A 20,961-nucleotide genomic window follows, 5' to 3' on the forward strand; every position below is an offset into this window, starting at 1 on the left:
CATGCTGGGGTCTAGCTGGGACTCCCTTGAAGATCTCTACCAGAAGATATCAGCCTGCCAATCATGTCTTCCTACAGTAATTGATTTAAATATCTTTCGGTGATGAAAGTCAGGAGTCTTTGGGATGGTCTACTAATGGCTTGTTAAATTAAAATGGCACTAAAAGTCACCCGTGATTCCTCTACTCGTGCCTTTACCAGCATATCACTTGGGTCATTGAACTCTCTTGGGCGCTCTGCTGGCTATCTCTGGGATGGCACTGTTTGGGCCTACAATACTTGTGAGATTCATTGCAATCTCTATCATCAGCCACCTAGCACTGTTGGCATTTGGGAAAGGGGCTTCTTAGGAGCACTCACTGCAGGAGTACGAAGGACCTCTTTAACCAGCCTAATAGACAAATCATCCCTTTTTCTAATTATCCACTCAAGGATGGATACAGTTTAACACGTCTAGTTTTGAGCTTCACCTCCCTACATTTATGATCAACAACTTGTAATAATTCAGGTGTTTCAGATAGGGGTGTGTTTTTTCAAATGTTGAGTGTTCTAACCACGGTTAGGAAAAACTTGGAGATTCTTATTTTTCTAGCAGGTAACAAGGAAGCAGAATACAACCTTAAATATTTTGTTAGATTGGGCAAAAGAGCTTTCTAATTCTGTTACAGTCTGTGGTTGAGGCAGCACAATGCCTACTACTGGCATATAGAATGGTGGAGGGCCACAATTATAGGTGCCTTTTTAAAACAAGTCATGGATCTGGACATGGAAAACAGCTCTTCAGTGTTCATAAGAAGATGAAAGCAGGGGATAAAGATACTAATTCTTTATTACAAAATGTTGTCTCTGCAGTGGATAGTTTTTTGATTTTTTTGCCTTTGGGGGAGTCACCAATAAAAGCTTTTTGAAACTAAAAAAAAAAAAATCTCGAGTGACTCCCTATCACCTCCAGGGTCAAATATAAAATGCTCTGTTTATCATTCAAAGCCTTTACAACCCAGCCCCTTTCTGCCCTTAAAATCTTCCTATATCTTACTCCCTGACAGGCACTATTTAATCCAAGGATACTGACCACCTGATTGTTGCAGGAAAAAGATGCTACATCTCTTTTCTCAGGGCGTTTTGTCTCCCATGCCTGGAATGTTCTCCCTCCTCAACTCTGACTTCTTATTTCCTTTGCTTCCTTTAGGTCCCAATTAAAACCCCATATTTTACAGGAAAACTTTCCTAACCCCTCTTATTTCTAGTGCCTTCCCTCTGTTAATTACTTCCTATTTATCCTGTATATAGCTTGCTTAGTATATACTTGTTTACATGTTATCTCCCCAGTTGGATTGTAAGGTCCTTGAGGGCAAAGATTATCTTTTTTCCTCCTTTTATGTCCCCAGAACATAGCACAGTGTCTCTAGAACATAATAAGCACTTAAATAAACATTTATTGTCATAATAATAGTAATGACAATAATGGCATTTATGTAGATTTTTAAGATTTGCAAAAGAATATGCAAATATTAACTCATTTGAACCTCACAACTTTGGGAGGTAGAGGTACTTGTTGTTATTATCCCCATTTTATAGATGAGAAAACTGAAGCAGACAATTAGCAAGTGACTTGCCCAGAGTCACATTGCTAATATGTGTGAGGTTAGATTGTAAATAGAGTTGGCTTTGGAATCAAGATTAAGCATATTCATTGTCTCTGTATCTGACATATACTGGCTATGTAACTCTGATAATCCACTTTGTTCCCTCAAGCAATTCTTCAAGACTGTAAGGTGCAATACAGTTGCTAATCAGGATTTTTAGAGTGAATTTTCCTATAGGAAAACTCAAGGCATTAATAGTCAGGCTTGTGGACGTTTGGACAGAGGAATGAAGAAGTTTTAGAAGCTTTATTCTTTTCCCAAATGTTCAAGAAGCTATTAAATAAAACTGATGGGCCAACAAAAACCCTCAGCTGTTTATATTTTACTTAAAGCTTAGATATAGAAATAAGAGAAGAGAAAAAGTATTAGAGAGAGTTCTCTTCCCCGCCCCCTTCCTACCCCAGAAATAAATATTTGGTTCAGCTGATCTAAACCTGAGGCTGGAGAGGAGAAGCAAAGTAGAACTAACCAGTATTAAATTATCATAAACCTCATAAAACATCAAGGACCAAATACCGCAGATATCCCTACATCTGTTTTCTGTCCCTTTGGGTAAAGAAATCACAAGCTCAGGAAGTCCCTGGACTGGAAGGAAATGGTTATTTTTAGTCTGAAAGATGTAGACAATTTGTTGATTTCACAGTTTCCTTAAGGAAAACCTCAGAGGGACAGGAAATAAGCAAGGACAAGAGGCAAATGAAAGTTCTGGGCTCATGGGTTTCAAGTGGGTTTGTGTAATTGGCAAACTGCCTGCCACCATAGTAACCCAGAGAAGCTACCTATCCCTACTGTCATTCAGGAGCTCCCCCTGGTGGTTAAAAATGCTTTCACTGGGAAATGAAATTAAGTTTTCTGAATTAATGCTAAAGTAAGCCCTGCCTAGGAGTTATATAGTAGATGCACAAGATTGCTGGATTTTTGAAACTGCATTATTCATTTTAATCTATGACTGTGAAGTTTGTAGCTTCAGGAGGAAATTCCTTAAAATTATTAGGATCATTTCCTTTTGATACAATATCAATCATGTTTCTATTAAATCATTAGGGGGATTTTAAGGGGAAATCCCAGTGATTGATTTTTTCACAATTGATGAAAGTTGTCAGTAAACAATTAACAAATATGTGCTGAGTGCTCATTATATGATCAGAATTATAGAGGGTACAAGATAGGTAGAAGAGATGGTTCCTCTTCCCAAAGAGTTTACAATTGTCTAGAAGACGAAATTTTCACACAAATGACATATATAAGTCCTACAAATGAGGAAACAAGCTAAGAGAGGTTACATAATTTTCCCAGGGCCACACAGCTAGTAGTTGTCTGAAGTAGGATTGTAACTCAGGCCTTTCTAACTCTAAAACCAAAACAGTATGCATTGTGCCACCTGGCTACCAGATTATTTTACCTACAATAGGCAGTAGGCAGCAAAAGAAGCTCTTTGAATAGGGGCATGGGGTTGTGGAAGTGATATGAAGACCAGTCTGAAATCCACATACCAGATAAAGTGGTTAAGGGATACAGGAGGCCTGCTTATCAGACTGTTGCAGTTATCTAGTTTAATCCATCAATAAACATTTATTAAGGGCAAGGCCTTGTCCTAGGTGCTAGAGATATAAACACAATGTAAAACAGGCCCTGGCTTCAAAGATCATAATTTGGGTACTAAGAGCCTAAATTATTTACCTTAAGATGATATTAAAAGCATAGGTGAGCCATTTTTTGATCCAGGTATTTTGGTTGCAATATACAAACTTGGTGATCATTTCTCTACTAGATGGTCCCATGCAAAATACAGAATTGTAACCCATCCCTGTCCCCTGGGCTAACACATTCATGGAAAATTTAGATGACATGGCAGCCCTTTGGTTGAGGGTCCTGTACTTTAGAAGACCCAAGGCAAGCTAGCCCTGAAGTTGGAAGATGAAATATACCCTTGATATTCTAATTCAAAGCCCAAGGGCTGCTTGAGTCATTGCCTGCTTGGGCAAGGAGCCAGGCCACGACCTCCAAGTACAAGGCTTGAGCGTCTATCATTAATTCCATCCTCTATTATGATTCATTTGGGGCCTTGAAATCTTATATCTCTCCTTGTGAGACCATAATTGCCTTCTGATTGCCATCCCTGTGATTAATGAAGGCAAAGCCTGTGCTCAGATTCTCTCCATAAAATGTACAAGAAGCCACTCTTTAGAAACAAAACAAATAAAAAAGTCCCATAACAGGGAATGAGTGAGTGCTTCCCTGTCTGACACTGAACACACATCCTCTCCCCCCCACCCCACCCCCGAGTATGGACCCTGACAACTGAGCCATTTCAGCTAACTGTCAAGGTATAGGACTCCCAGAAATGTCCAGATACCTAAGCAGCTGGAGATGATGAGGGAAGACAGCCCATTTCAAGTCTGACCCTTGGATTAACTGTGTCGAGGCTCATTTAGATTCTATTTACACTTCACTACCTTCTGATTTTACGACATTTTTATTTTCCTAGTGATGAAAAAGCATCTTTGTCAAAATACACAACACAGAATTAGGCCTGCAGAGGAGGCCTTTATGATGCTTTCCCCTGTGCAGAAATAAGGAGGGGGAGGGGGCCCTCCTATAACTCTGGCTCTGGGAGACAGCCTCCCACTTACCTAACAGCAATTCATTCACACCACCAGATAGAAAAGATCTCACTGTTTCCATTATAAGGCCTTCTCTTTCTATGGGTGGTAATTAACTAACTGTTCTTAAATTGGGCTCCTCAAACAGCTGGCTCCATTGCCAGGTGATGGTTCAAAGCCTTCCTTGTTAGGGGCCTTTACCTTCCCAGGTTTCAATCACAGCCTGGCCAAATAGAAACTCAGTCCCTAAAGCCAAATATCCATTTTTAACATCTGTACCCTCACCTCTCCCTATATCCCTGAGCCAGAAAGATGGGTTTCCTGCTGCTGTCTTTGTGCCCGTGCTTGTAAGCTAGAGACTGATCCTGGTTAGTGGTCTACATCTGGGAGAACGGCTGACTTTATTTGGCTTCTCTCTGCCAGGTTCCAATTTACAATGTTTCCTGAAAAGAAAGTAATTCTGTATTTTTAAAAGGCTCTCACTGTCCCAGAAACACTGTAGTGGCAATCACCATGCTGCCTACCAAAGACACAAAGCACTTCAAAGGGATGGGGGGGGGGCGCTATATGGCCACAAGGTCTGTTTGGATAGCTTTGTGGAAAAAGTCTACTCATATTTTTATTTACAGATAGTTGACTTTTTTGTAGAACCCAAAGATTTAGAACTTGCTTTATGTACATTAATAATGGCTAGAATTTATATAACACTTTGAGGTATACAAAGCACTTTATATTTGCTATCTTATTTGATCCTCACATCAGCTGATTTCAGGTACTGGAGCTATTAATCTCCCCATTTGACAGATAAGGAAACTGAGGCTCTGAAAGATTCAAAACCCAGGCATCATCCTTGACTCTTCTCTCTCTCACACACATTTGCCCCCTTCCACATCCAATATGTTGCCAAGTCCTATTCATTCTACCTTCACAATATCTCTCTCCTCTGAAATAGTCACCATTCTGGCACAGGCCCTCATCACCACACACTTGGACTATTTCAACAGCCTGCCAATTTTTCTCCCTGCACCAAGTCTCTCACTACTCCAATCCATCCTCCACTCAGACGTCTAAAGGATCTTCCTAAGTATATGTCTGTGTCACAGTCTTATTCATTAAACTCCAGTAGCTCACTATCATTTACAGGGTAAAACATAAATGTCCTTGTTTGGCATTCAATGTTCTTCAAAACCTATACCCTTCTATTTTTCCAGTCTTATACCTTCGACCCACTCCCCACTCTTCAATCCAGTAACACTTGCTTCCTTCATATTACTCAAACAAGATAAAATCTCCCAACTCAGCTTTTTCACAGGGTGTCCCCCATGTTTGAAGTGTTCTTTTTCATCTCTACCCCTCAGCTTCTCTGGCTAATTTCAAGTCCCATCCAAAATCCCACCTTCTTCAAGCAACCTTCCCCAATCTCTCTTAATTCCAATGTCCTCCCTCTGATGATTTATTTCTTATTTATCCTGAACATATCTTGTCTGTACAGTGTGAGAATAAGGGTGCCACACCCTGCTGAGAAAGACATCGTGAGAACCAGGGTGACACCCACCTGAAAAGAAAGCATGTGACTAGTGTCTGGAAGCTTCCTGACATCTGGAAGTTATGTCTATTCATAGACCTCCTGTAAGTCATGTCAATCAATGAATAAGCCAATTAGTTTGGAGCTGTGTGTGGGGACTGCCCCTCTTCTGACCTCGAAGGAAGCTTCCACTGGAACGAAAGAGAAGATGTCAGTCACATGCTTTCTTTTCAGGGGGGCGTTGCCCTAGTTCACACAATGTCTTTCTCAGCAGGGGGTAGCACCCTGATTCTCACACTCTCACCTGTGCTTCATGAAGAAACATAGTTTCCTTACACAAAGCAATAATATTACCGATACTTATGACTAGCAAAGTAAAGCGAATGAAAAGGGAGAAAAGAAATTGAACACATTAACAGAGGCTAAAAGGGGCACTCCCCTTTAGCAGGTGGACATTACAAACAGAGAAAAACTAAAGGAGGCACTCCCCTTTAGTAAGTGGACATTATAAACAGTGTATGCAATGGGGAAAAGGAAAACAGGAAAATGTCCATTTAATTCTTTGGAAGTCTTTTCTCAGATTATTCTTAGGATGTCCTCTGGCTGTAGTTGCAGAATGGAAGTCTTTCAGGTGTGGATGCTGATAATCAAATAACAAGCCTCAGTTGTAAAGTTCCACGTGTGATTTTAAAGTCTTTCGGGTGTTTCAGATACTGGTAATCAGATGGAAAGTTTCCTACAAAATTGATCTTAACACAGCTTTAAATAGCTTTGTCAATGACCAAATCAAACAATGAGACTTCTCAAAAACATGTCTAAGGAAATTCAGAATCTTTTTAGAGATTTTACAATTACTGTCCAGTTGTTACACATGAAACATATAATAAAAACAAAAATTGAAACATTCTCTAAAACTTAATATTACATTCAGGAACAGGTGTGTGGTGGCAGGAGCAGGCAGAGTAGACAGATCTCCTAACTTTCAGAACTTCACGTATTCTCTTTGGAAGTATGGCTAGCTAGGTAAAGTTGGCTCTCTCTTCTCTCCTCTCCCCTCTCCCCTCACCCCTAATATATCTTAATAAATGCTTAAAAGCCTAAATTGTTGCCTAATTTATCAGTAAACTTAGTTCTCACACACACATACCCTGGGTGGGGGGGCAGATAAGACGATCACACATTAGATTTTAAACATCACAACATAGTTGTTTCCATGTTGCCTCATCCATTAAATTGTGAACTCCTTGAGAGCAGGAATTGACTGACTTTTTATCTTTCTGTGTAACCCCACTGTTTAGCACAGTGGCTGACGCAAACTAGGAACTTTAAAAATGTTTACTGACTGGCTGACTGACTGACTGAAGTAACCAGCTAAGGATAATTCACCTAAGAAGTGTCAGAAAGGGATTTGAAGAGAAGTCTTTCCCCTGACTCTAAATGTCCAAGATAAGATATTGTGTCTCATGGCCAAAAATGGAGATGACTAAGTATCCTAGCACTAGTTTATGAAATTCAGAACCCCTAACATCCTGTGACCTCCTTGCCTCTGCAGAAGTTTCATTTTAACGATACCCAATTATCTGAAGCACCTTAGTACTTTCACATTAGCCATGAGAAAAGTCATATGTTTAGCCCTACAAGACTGGGAAATATTCTTTCCTAACGAACTTGATTATTCCAAAAGAATGTATGTGATTTTTTCTCAAGGAAGATGTGAAAGACCCCAAAAACCATAATCATCACAACTGGCTCTTATTTACATAGCACAGAGCATTTACAAATATGAAATTATCTCATCTAAATCTTAAAACAACACTGTGAGGCAGGTACCACAAGGATCATTATCCATATTTTATAGATGAAGAAACCAAGTTTCAAACATATATTCCTTCATTATTGTGCTACTTTTCAGTGCCACATGGCTTAAGTTACACAAGGAATTGAATGAAAATAACTTTGAATTCAGTAAGTATTTTTTGAGTGCCCATTAATCCAGGACATTATTCTAAGCACTGGAAATTCAGAGATAAAAACCAACACAATTTCTGCCCTTAAGGAGCTTACAATCAATCAAAATCATTCTCTTTTTATTTGCTCTAAATTACAGTCCATTAAACTGATCTCCATTTATGACCAAAAGATAAAGTTTTAGAGACTAATGTTTCAAAATTCTCTAAGAACTTGAATATCCAACAGTCTCTGTTGCCCCCATTGGCAGCAAAGATGCTGTAACTATAGGCTATGGAATCCAAAGATCTGGGCTCCATTCTTGAATCTGTTACTAACAAAATGGGTGAACTCAAAAAGTTATTTGACTTCTTTGGTCTTCAATTTTCTTCTCTAAAATTAGGAGATTAGATGAGACCCAAATTGAACTGGGTCTTACAGATAGGAAAACTGACTATGAATCCAAATATTCTTGGATCACAAGATAATAGATTTGGAATTGGAAGGAACCTTTGGAATGAATGTTGTTGGTGAGGGGTAGAAATACAATGAGGCTGAATAGAAAATTATAAAAAATATTAGAATTGTGTGACCAAGTACAAGGAAAAGTGGACTGATGAAACATGCTGCACACTTTGTCAGGAAATACAGAGGTGATGGACTCAACATGCAAAACAATAAACAAATTTTGGATATGGTCAAAACAGGGTGAATTTGTTTTGCTTTACCATGCATATTTTTTCTTTATTTTTTATAGAAGAGAAGGAAACTGGAAGGAAGAGAATTAAAATGGTTGTTTATTTTAAAAAGAAAAGAGGAAAGAAGGAAGGAGGAGAGGGAGGGAGAAATGGAAAACAGAAGAAGGGACAGAGGAAAGGGAAGGTGAGAAAAAGGAGAAGGGAAGGGGAAAGGAGGGGAAAGAAAAGACCAAGGAAAAGAAGAAACAAAATGAAATGAAATGAAAGAAAACTGACCTTGGGGTCAGAGGACCTAGATTTAAATTCTATCTGTCCTATTTACTACCTTTGTGACTCTGGTCAAGTCATATGTAATCTCCCTGAGCCTGTTTTCTTAAATTATTGTGTTATAGTAAGAGTATTGTGGGGGCAGCTAGGTGGTATAGTGGATAAAGCACTGGCCCTGGATTCAGGAGTACCTGAGTTCAAATCCGGCCTCAGACACTTGACACTTACTAGCTGTGCGATCCTGGCCAAGTCACTTAACCCCCATTGTCCCGCAAAAAAAAAAAAAAAAGAGAGATTATTGTGCAGTATTACCTATATTAAGATTGGACTCTGACTTCCAGGGGTGGAGCCAAGATGGTGAAGGAAAGACATTAAACACACAGAGTTCTTGACACAATTACCCCCTAAATATCAATAAAACAACCCCTGGAGCAGCAAAACCCACAAAAAAGACAAGCTGAGATTATTTTCCAGCCAAAGACAGATTAGAGGGGCCCATACTGGGCTGCAAGTAGAGGCCAACCCCATTATCGAGCTGACACAGTCCCCAGACAGGCTTTGTCAGTGAAACTTATCCCTGAGCAATAGCAATAATGTAAGATCATCTGCTGTAAGAAGCATGTTGTTATTGTCAGCAATGCAATGATCCAATGTAACTCTGAAGGATTTATGAAAATTGCAATCCATCTACAGAGAAAGAACTTATAATATCTGAAAACAGATTGAAGCATAATTTTTTTGACAATTCCTTAATCTGAAGTTTTGTTTTTATCTTTTTTCTCTCACAACCCAGCTAGTGTGGAGATGTTTTCCATGATTACTCATGTATAACTTCTATTGGATTGCTTAAATTCTTGGGAGTGGGGGGTGGGAAGGGAGGGAGGAAGAGAAGTTGGAACAAAAAGTTTTAAAGAATTGACGTCAAAATTTGTTTTTTACATATAATTTGGAAAATTCTAAACAGAAAAAAAAAGATTGGATTCTATTCATCCCAGGTCTAATTCATTCCCTGATAAAAAAAATAGATACTTCCCAGCTCAACTCTTACTTCCTCCTTGAGGCCTTCCACCCTAGAGCTCGCTTAATGTTCTCTTTTGTCACTTGTAATCTCAATCATGTGAATAAAGGCACTGAGCCAGAGCTACTCAGAGATTAACTATATAGTGGTGTTGTTTTTTTCTTTCTCTTTTTCTTTTTCGAGGGGCATTGAGGGTTAAGTGACTTGCCCAGGGTAACACAGCTAGTAAGTGTCAAGTGTCCGAGGCCGGATTTGAACCAGGTCCTCCTGAATCCAGGGCCAGTGCTTTATCCACTGCGCCATCTAGCTGCCCCTCTACTACATAATTTTAAAACAAAGAGCTGATACCCTTTTCCTCCTCTCTCCTTTCCCCCATCTCCTCCTTCCCCTCTTCTCCCCCTCCCCTCCTCTCCCTTCCCCTCTCTGTCCCCTTCTTCCTCTTCCCTCCCCTCTTCCCACCCCCATCCCTCCCTTCCCAGCCTAGACCATGCAATGGTGGAGGGGCCGAGGCGGACATCACGGGGCTGTGCCAGGACCTGTTCTCCAAAATGGCCACGTACCTGACAGGCAAGCTGATGGCTACCAGTGAAGACTATAAACTTTTGGAAAATATGAACCAACTGACTAGCTTGAAGTACCTAGAAAGAAAAGATACTGCAGTAAACATAAGTAGAAACCTAAAGGACTTAAACCAGAAATAAGCAGCACTTCAGCCTTATCTGGATCAAATCACTTTAATTGAGGAGCAAGTAGCAGCTCTTGAGAAGGCAGCCTACGAGTTGGATGCATATTCAAAGAAACTAGAAGCAAAGTACAAGAAGTTAGAAAGACGATGAATGATTCTTCAGCAAAAAGACGGACTCCAGGAATGACTGTGACGGGGGTATTGGGCTGGGATGCTTCGACTCCATAAAGGGAAGCCGCCTGGCTGATCCCCGGAGGGTCCCAGCCCCAGCGCTTTGCTTGGATGAGTGAATGGCCTCCCCCTGACGTTCCCCTAAAACTCTGCCCTGACCTTCGTCCGATCGTGTGCTTCGTTGTATGCCCTGGACCAAGGCTCAGACATCAGGATCAACCCCAGCCGGAGCAGGCAAGGAGGGAGGGTCCGGGCTCCAGGATCCTGACTCCTGGCTCCTCCCCAACCCCGTTCCTCATAGGGCTCCTCTTTGACTGTTCTGAATGTGCTCCTCCCCATCTCCCCTACACGTTCTTGAACTTGGATAATAAATGCCAATTTCTAAAATTAAAAAAAAAAAAGACAAAGAGCTGACATTGACATGTTACCAATAGGGCACTGCACTGTAACCAGTGGGGCAAGGGAATATGATGGTGTGGGCCACTGGAATTAGGATAGTCTCTGAAATGCCTAATAAGGAATGAGGAAAAAAGGAAGCAGGAGCAGGGAGCTAGGGAGCTTAACCCTTACTATACTACACTAAGCAAGTCAGGAGAGGGCAAAAGAGGCAATGCCTGATATGTGGGACAATTAAATCTTAGCATTAATGCATTATGAACTGTCATGGGGTCTAGGGCTAAACCAGTTTCACTGAGTTTCACTGACTCCCAATTAAGGAAATGAAAGAGGTCAAAGATGTGTAGACTAAGAAACCTCAGTCTTATATATCTTGACTATTTTCTTCTAAAAGGGGATTGTAAGGTAATGGACATAGCAAGCTATGGATAATAATCACAATGAATAGAATTTAATGAATATTAAATGACAGAAAACAACTGCTTATTGATATCAAGTTCATTTCAGAAGCAACGGTATTACTAGCATAGTTGATCAGCAAAGGTAGAATTTAATAAGAGATTAGACATAAGGATTAAAATGATTGAGAAGACATGTTATACAGCTATAATATTACTTAAAAACAACATGTGACCGCAATTCATGGTATCCTGAAATGTTTATGTTTATTGATCATTAAGTCTTTAATATCAGGACCTAGGCAGCTAAGGGCAACTCAGTTTCACCATGGATACACAGAGCCCAGGGCCTGATATCAGGAAGATCTGAGTTCAATATAGGCTTAGTCAGGACCCTGAACAAATCACTTAACTTCTGTCTACCTCAGTTGCTTCAACTATAAAATAAGAATCTTCATAGCATCTGCCTCACAGGGTTGTTATGAGGATAAACTGAGTTTATATTGACACAGCACTTAGCACAGTGCCTGACACATATTAGGCCTTTAATAAATGTTTATTTTTTTCCTTTTACTTCCTCTGCTATAAAAGAAATTTTCAAAAAGCTCAACCACAGCCTATTTGAACAAGTGATTGATTCTAAAAAAATGGGAAAAAATTTAAAGACATGCACCCTGATTATGACCATTTCATAGAAGTTTAACTGGTTTCAATAATAATCACCAAAGTGAAGGGACCAGAAGAACACAACAACTACCTCATCCCAAGTAGAGACACATGGTAGTCATGGGAAACATCTCAGGATGGAAGATTATGAAAATTAGTCCTTTACCAAGAGTGAAAAGCAGTGGAGAAAAAGAGCCTGTAGAAAATCTGATGGGATCATCCCCAAAGCATTTATAAATGAAGTTGAAAGGAAGACGAATAGGCATGAACAGAATTGTCTGTATTCTGTAAGGATCTATTTTCATCCTAACAATAGCAGAACCCACACACTGAGATACTACTACATCAGTGCCTGATGTGCTATGTGACGAAGGGGAAATGGCACAAAATCAGCTCAAGTCAGTAAAAGCAGCTGGTCCAGAATACATACTAAGATAAGAAAGACATAAAAGAGGTGAGACAATTTAAAGTTCACTCAGAAAAAATTTCAAGATGGCTACAGAAGTAAAAAATTATAAATGAAATGAAAAAAATCACAAATATTTTGATAACCAAAAACATTGCTGAAGAAGGAAAGGATAACTATTGATTCAGTTGCCTGTTTGCTCATCTTCATGAAATCTTGATTGGAATAACATGAGTATGCATTGATTACCCTCTATTCAAACAAAAAGAGTAATTAACCAACAATCATGTGCCTACTATGTGCCAGATACTGTGCTAAATGCAAAGGAAATCAAAAGGCTTGCCTGGATAGTTTTCAATAGCATAACACAGCTTCAGTCATAGAGCTGACTCAGTAGTGAGGAAGATAAAAAATTTTGCTGTGATCATCATCATCAATCATCATCATCATCATCAATAACAATAGCATTTATATAGATCTTCAAGTTTCCAAAGTACTTTACAAATATTAACTCATTCAATCCTTAAAAGAACCCTAGGAACTGTATAACTGGCTTGCCTAGGATCACACAACTAACACGTGCCTAAGCCTGAATTTAGACACGGGTCTCCTTCATTATAGATCCAGTGTTCTATCCCATACACCAAGAGAGAAAACCCTAATTTCAGAGCCTCTCCTTCAAAATGATGTTGCTTCTATATATTAATATCCCTCCAGAGTCCTTAATAAATGCTGGCACAGAGCAGAAAAACAGCTATTTCAAGTAAATCTGTTTAGCAATTTACCCGGATAAAGTCAAAACAGATTAAGAATACATTATGGGGCAGCTGGGTGGCGCAGCGGATAGAGCACTGGCCTTGGATTCAGGAGGACCCGAGTTGAAATCCAGCTTCAGACACTTGACACTAGCTGTGTGACCCTGGGCAAGTCACTTAACCCTCATTGCCCCTCAAAACAACAACAACAAAAGTTTAGGGGCAGCTAGATGACGCAGTGGATAGAGCACCGGCCCTGGATTCAGGAGTACCTGAGTTCAAATCCGGCCTCAGACACTTAACACTTACTAGCTGTGGGACCCTGGGCAAGTCACTTAACCCCAATTGCCTCACTAAAAAAAAAAGAATACATTATGGGGGCAGCTAGGTGGCACAGTGGATAAAACACTGGCCCTGGATTCAGAAGGACCTGAGTTCAAACCCAGCCCTGACACTTGATACTTACTAGCTGTGTGACTTTGGGCAAGTCGCTTAACCCTCATTGCCCTGCAAAAAAAAAAAAAATACATTATGCCCACATTAAGACATGAATTTGTAAGGTAGCCTGTTGAATTTTTTCATTGACGCAGATAGACAATGAGATGAGGCCAATAAAAGGGGAAGGTTGAGCTGGATACTGTGTATGAAATTCACTAGCTTTGGGGCATCTAGCTGGCACAGTGGATAAAGCACTGGCCCTGGATTCAAGAGGACCTGAGTTTAAATCCAGCCTCAGGCACTTAACACTAGCTGTGTGACCCTGGGCAGGTCACTTAACTCTAATTGCCCCCCCCCACCACCAAAAAAAAGAAATTCACTAGCATTTCCAATGATCCTAAGTCACTGCCTGACATTTTCTGGAGCCAGTATCCTGAGCTCAGAATAATCAAAATTGCAGATGAACTGGAGGACAATGCAAGGGTACATGGTGGGCAAACATGATCTCTAAGTGTTGTCAACAATGATTTGAGCACATGATGTGGAATAAAAGGCATCAAGGAAAGCTAGAGGAAGGCATTATGGTATAGTAAAATGAGTTTTAGATTTGGAGTCAAAGGAGTTGGGCGTAAATCATGGCTTTTTCATTTTCTATTGTCCTTTTTTGTTTGTTTTGGTTTGGTTTGGTTTGTTTTTTGGGGTTGTGGTTTTTTTTTGTTTTTTGGGGTTTTTTTGGTGAGGCAATAGGGGTTAAGTGACTTGCCCAGGGTCACACAGCTAGTAAATGTTAAATGTCTGAGGCCAGCTTTGAACTCAGGTACTCCTGACTCCAGGGCCAGTGCTCTATCCACTGCACCACCTAGCTGTCCCTACTCTTTCATTTTCTACCTCAATGACCACATTAGTCCCCAGTTTTCTCAACTGTAAAATGACAGGGAAAGATCAAATAATCACTACTATTCCTATGAACTCTAAATTTATAACTTTTTATCTAAGAAGCTGGTCAACCAGCATAAAAAAGGATAACAGGCCAAGGATCATACTGCATTCCTGAAATGTTCAAAGAATAAGCTAAAAATATAAGACATCTGGGCAGCTAGGTGGTACAATGGATAGAGCACTGGCCCTGGATTCAGGAGGACCTGAGTTCAAATCTGACCTCAGATACTTGACACTTACTAGCTGTGTGACCCTGAGCAAGTCACTTAACCCCAATTGCCTCACCAAAAAAAAAAAAGTTAAAAAATATGACATCCAAGCAAATAGATATTAATGGTTGAGCAGTCTATAACCAAAAAACAAACAAACAAACAAAAAACTGTGGGAAAAGCTGTTGTTTAACAAATGTACTTGCGAAAATTGATTAGAGAGAGGTTTCCCTTGCAAAATCCTCAGAGTATTCAGAAACCCACAGCAGGAATGGTGGAAAAGCCTATGAGTAGAAGCAATCAGTCAAGACACATCAGTCAAAACACCTCAGGACCAGCAGGGCTAAGGTACAGAGCACTCTGTCCTAAGATGTCATAGAGGTCCCTGAAGATCCAACATTCTCAACCTCTAAAATCCAGGGCCAACTAATCCTGAGAGGTAGAAGAAAAAGTGATCAATACTCATTTATGAAGTGCTTGGGGTGCCAGTGGAGCTGCGTTAAGCACTGGTATGTGAAGATAGCTAAAAATACTATCTCTGCCCTCAAGGAGGTAATATTCTGAGAGACAACATACAGTGAACTAGGTTACTGTCTACAAGACTGAGTAGATGGAGAGTAATTGGGAAATAGAGTGTTATGTGCAAAGAACAGCAAGCAGGCTAATGTTTATGGATCATAGACTATGTGGAGGGAAGTAACATCTAAGAAGTGGAAAGTAGGAAAAGGATAGGTCATGTAGTGTGGGCATTTGTATTTGATCTTATAAGTCATAAGGAGCTCTATAAGACATAGTAGAGGGCCAGCTAGGTGGCACAGTGGATAGAGTACCAGCCTGTATTCAGAAGGACCTGAGTTCAAATCCAGCCTCAGACACTTAACACTTACCAGTTGTGTGACCCTGGGCAAGTCACTTAACCCCAATTGCCTCACCAAAAAAAAAAAAAAAAACAGTAGAGGATGATATGATCAGACTTGTACTTTAGGAAAACTCTTTAGCAGCTAGTTCAGGATGTATCACAGTGGGTAGAGATAAAGAAGCTTATTGCAGTAATTCAGGTATAATGTAACAAAGACCTGAACTAAGGATTGTGGCTGAATATGTGGAGAAAAGAAGATATCTATTAGAGATGTTGTTAACATAGAAATAGCCAGACTTGACAACAGATTGAATATATAGAATGAGTGCAAGTCACAGATGACACGAAGATCATGAGCCTGAATGACTCAGAGAATGGTGGTGCCCCCAGTAGTAATAGGAAACTTGGGAAGATGGGAGGGTTTAGAGAAAAAAGACACTGAATTCTATTTTGGACATAATAAATTTGAGTTGTCTATCAAAGATCCAAATTGAGATTCCCAAAAGATTTATGATGTGAAACTGGAGTTCAGAAAAGTAGAACTGGATAAAGATATAGGGAGAGAGAGAGAGAGAGAGAGAGAGAGAGAGAGAGAGAGAGAGAGAGAGAGAGAGAGAGAGAGAGAGAAAATATGTATAGGGATGATACAGAAGATCATGGTTATATCAATAATAATCAACCAGTGTTACCCCACCAAAAAATTTTAGGAAGTAAGGCTTTATCCAGCACCACACTATGATTCAGGAAAACAAAGTGTTTCTTCCTGACTTTTCCAGTTCTGTCTAGTGACTGTTATCTGGACCACTATTTCATGAAAAGAACAGGCTAAAAGACCTTTACTCCTGGCTCTATATATTCTCTGGCTTCCTCTACTCCATCACCAGTAGATTTGTTTCTGCAAGGATATCTTCCCCTATTAGAATATAAGCTCATTGAGGGTAAGTGACATCTTATTTGCTTGTATTTATATCACCAGCACTTAGCACAGTATCTCATGCTAGTATATGTTTAATAAATGTTTTATCTAACTATGTATCTATCTAAATACACTATGACATAGGCTATTATAAAGAATTATAACTGATCTAGAGATGCTCAAACATTTAACCTAGAAAGAGCAAATCACTCCATAACAATGAAGAAATGAAGAAAGAGGTTTTTAAAATGAACTAAAAGCTCTAGTGGGAAAAATTTGAAGGAGAATAAATAACTTTAGAACAAGACTGATACACTTAATCCAATTAATGGATTCCCTGAAAATTAGAAGAGGCCAAATGGAAATCAGTATTATATAAAAAAGCAAGAACTATTAGAAAAAAATCAATAGACTAAAATAGAAGAAAATGTAACGTATCTTTCATAGAAACAACTGACCCAGAAAATAGATCAGTGAGAAATAATCTAAGAATAATTAAATTAGGCAGAGCCAAGATGACAGAAGAAAGGCTGTGACTCTCTTGAGCTCCTGATAAACCCATTTACATACTCCAAAAATAATGCCACAAGACAATTCCTGGAGTAGCATAACCCACAAAAGAACAGAGTGAGACTATTTTCAAGCCCAAGACAGCTTAATTAAGCAACTGGGATCACCTGCTATTCAGGGTGAGAGAGGAACTCAGAAGGCGGTGCAGATCCAGCCTGAGGCAGGCTACTCCTTCAGAGCCTCAGAATCTTCAGCAGCTACTTCTGAAACTTGGCTCACGGCCCAGTGAGGGGGTTCAGTGGCTGGCAGTGGGGAAATAGCTGCAATCTCTGCTGGAGCTAGGGTAGAACATCCATATTCTGAACCAGTAAGCAGAGTCGAGTCTGCCCCAGTGGGGGAAGGGCACAAGCACGCCAAGCTTCCAACCATAGAGAATCAGATTTAAATCAAACTTCTGTTTCTGGGTTAAAGAGAAGGCAGGTCATGGTTACTTACAGGCCAGGCGGGCCGAGAAAGTGCCTAATCGCACCTCCTGGGACCCACTGTAGCTTGGGTCAGTATATCCTGGAAGCAGCACTATACATGAAGGAGTTAAAAGCCAAGAAATAGGCAGTCAAGGTGAGCAGGCAGAGAAAACAGGAGAATATGGAAAGCTTCTTTGGTGGCAAGGTAGATCATAATACACCCTCAGAAGAAAAGAATAACAAAGTCAAAGCCCCTACATCCAAATCTTCCAAGAAAAATATGAATTGGTCTCAAGCCATGGAAGCACTCAAGAAGGACTTTGAAGAGAAAGTAAGAGAGGTAGATGGAAGATATAGAAAGGTAGAGGGAAAAATGGAAAGAGAAATGAGAACATTGCAGGAGGGCCATGGAAAAAAGTCAAGAGCTTGAAAGGCCAAATGGAAAAGGAGTTACATAAACTCTCTAAAGAAAATCATTACTTAAGAATTAGGGTAGAGGGGGCAGCTAGGTGGCGCAGTGGATAAAGCACTGGCCCTGGATTCAGGAGCACCTGAGTTCAAATCTGGTCTCAGAAAATTGGACACGACACTTACTAGCTGTGTGACCCTGAGCAAGTCACTTAACCCTCTATGCCCCATTAAAAAAAAAAGTGTTTAAAAAAAAAGAATTAGGATAGAGCAAATAGAAGCTAAAGACTTTATAAGAAAACAAGACAAACTAAAGCAAATCCAAATGAATAAAAAAGTAGAGGGCAAAATGAAATATCTCCTTGGAAAAACAGCTGACTTGGAAAATAGATCCAGGAGAGCTAGTCTGAAAATCATTAGACTACCTGAAAACCATTATCAAAATAAAAACTTAGACATTATCTTCCAAGAAATTGTCGGGGGGAATTGCTCTGGTATTCTAGAAGCAGAAGGTAAAATGGAAATTGAAAGAATGCACCAATCACCTCCTGAAAGAGATCCAAAAAGGAAAATTTCCAGGAATATTATAGCCAAATGCTAGAGATCCCAGGTCAAGAAGAAAATATTGCAGGCAGCCAGAAAGAAGGAATTCAAATACTGTGGAGCCATAGTTAGGATAGCACAGGATCTAGCAGCTTCTATATTAACTAACTGGAGGGCATGGAATATGATATTCCAGAGGACAAAAGAATTGGGATTACGTATCCAGCAAAACTGTGTATAATCATGGGGGGGGGGAGGGGAGGGGGGCAGGGATGGGACTTCAATTAAAAAGAGGACTTTCAGGCATTCATGATGAAAAGACCTGAACTGAATAGAAAATTTGACTTTCAAATACAAGATCCTAGAGAAACATAAAAAGGTAAAAAGGAAAAAGGAATCATGAGGGATATTAAAAGGTTAAACTGTTTACATTCCTACATGGGAAGATAATACTTCCAACTCATAAGAACTTTCTCAGTATTAGGGCAGCTGAAAGGAATATACTTAGACAGAGGGCACAGGTGTGAATTAAATAAGTAGGGATGGTATCTGTAAAGCATTTATTTTTTGTTTATCCTTGTTTTTGGTGGGGCAGGCAAGGTGGGGTGGTTTATATCTGGGGCCAGATGTGGACTCGGGGCCTCCTGGGTCCAGGGCTGGTGCTTTTTCCACTGTGTCAACTAGCTGACCCATGATGACATCTTCAAATGAAGTTAAGGGGTCAGAGGAATGCACTGGAAGAAACAGAAAGGGGGAGGTAGAAGGTGGTAAAGCAGCTCACATAAAAGAAACAAGAAAAAGCTTATGGAGTGGAGGAGAAGATGGGGATGGAGCGGGAGAGTGAGTGAGCCTTACTCTCATCAGAATTGGCTCAAAGAGGGAATAACATACACATGCAAGTGAGTATAGTAATATATTTTGCCCTGAGGGAAAGTGGGAGGGGAAGAAGGCAAGGTGGGGAGAGGTGAAGAAAGGGAGGGCAGTTTGGAGAAAGGGGAAATAAAAAGAGAAACACTTTTGAGGAGGGATAGGATAAAAGAAGATGGAAAAAAGAGTAAATATCAAGTGGAGGGAAGTGAATGGAAGATAATAGAGTTAGCAATAGTAACTGTGAAAGAAATGATGAGCAGGATGCTATCAGAAGGATATATGAAAAATGCAAACCATCAACAGAGAAAGAACTGATGTTATCTGAATACAGATTGAAGTATAATTTTATTTGTTAATTCCTCTTTCTAAAGTTATTTTGTCTATTTTCTTTCACAACCTGACTACTATAAAGATGTTTTGCGTGACTACACATTTATGACTTATATTGAAGTGCTTGATTTCTTAGGGAGGGTTGAGGAGGGAGGGAGGAAGAAAATTTAGAACACAAAGTTTTTTAAAAAATCAATGTGGAAAAAATTATTTTTTCTTTACATGTAATTTGGGGAAAATTCTAAATAAAAAATTAAAATACTAAATGAGTAAATAAAAAAAGAATAATTAAATTACCTGACAGCCTTCCTCTCTGCCCCTCCAGTCCCCCCCCAAAAAAAAGGTCTTCACAGTGTATTCCAATAATTCATAAATGAAAACTCCACAAATGTTGTAACCAAAATCCAAAGCTTTGTGTCAAAGAAAAAATATAACCAGCAGCCAGAAAGAGAATTCAAGTGCCAAGGAACCACAGTCTAAGATCACACAAGACCTGGCAGCTTCTGGGGGGGGGGGGAGAGAAAGAGACAGAGAGACAGAGAGCACACCCCAAAGCAAAAAAGATAGCTGTATAATCAAGAATAATTTACCCTTCAACACTGAGTACAAACCTACAGTGTGGAAATGGACCTTTAAAGCATTCATGATGAAAGACCAGATCTGAGTAGTAGCTTTCAAATATCAATACAAGACTCAAGAGAAACCTAGAAAGATAAATTCATTTGAGCAAATGGAAGGGGCTATATGATGATATAGTGTTACCATTCTAAGGGGGGAGAAGAAATAAGTATCCCTTCAGAAGCTTAATATCTTCAAAGAGTATTGATGGACAAAAATAAGAAAAATAAAGGTCATAGGAATGAAATGGTTCTATTCTGAGGGTTTTAGATAAAGAAGGAAAAGGGAGAATAAAGTAATACAATAATGGAGAAAGGGGGAAGAAGTGGGTAAGCACTTAGTAATTACCATAAGTGGGATGCATGAGAAATCTACAAACATGGACAAAGTGGTGGGGATGGGTCTATGATCAAATGAATGTCACTCTTATCTAAAATATAGGAGTGTTGAAGAAAGAGATCGAAAGAAGGGAGTTTGTTTTCAAAACAGGAAACTCAACAGGGAAACAGGTAGAGGATGGAAGAAAGAATACAGTAACAGAGAGTGAATAGGATCAAGAAAACATATTTCCTGATACTTAAGAGAGAATGAAAAGGGAAAGGAAAAAAGAAAAGGACTGGGAGTGTCTTTCAACTAGCAAAAACCAGTATTGTAAAGAAAAATAACTGTGAAAGATT

At 39.7% G+C, this 20,961-nt stretch overlaps 1 pseudogene; it reads left to right on the plus strand.

Moving 5' to 3' along the window:
- The first annotated feature begins 1 nt into the window (after position 1).
- LOC122738292 lies at positions 2 to 10,539 on the plus strand (annotated as a pseudogene).
- Positions 10,540 to 20,961: the final 10,422 nt, after the last annotated feature.

The sequence above is a fragment of the Dromiciops gliroides genome, chromosome 2 (assembly GCF_019393635.1).
Source record: "Dromiciops gliroides isolate mDroGli1 chromosome 2, mDroGli1.pri, whole genome shotgun sequence".
NCBI classification, from domain to species: domain Eukaryota; kingdom Metazoa; phylum Chordata; class Mammalia; order Microbiotheria; family Microbiotheriidae; genus Dromiciops; species Dromiciops gliroides.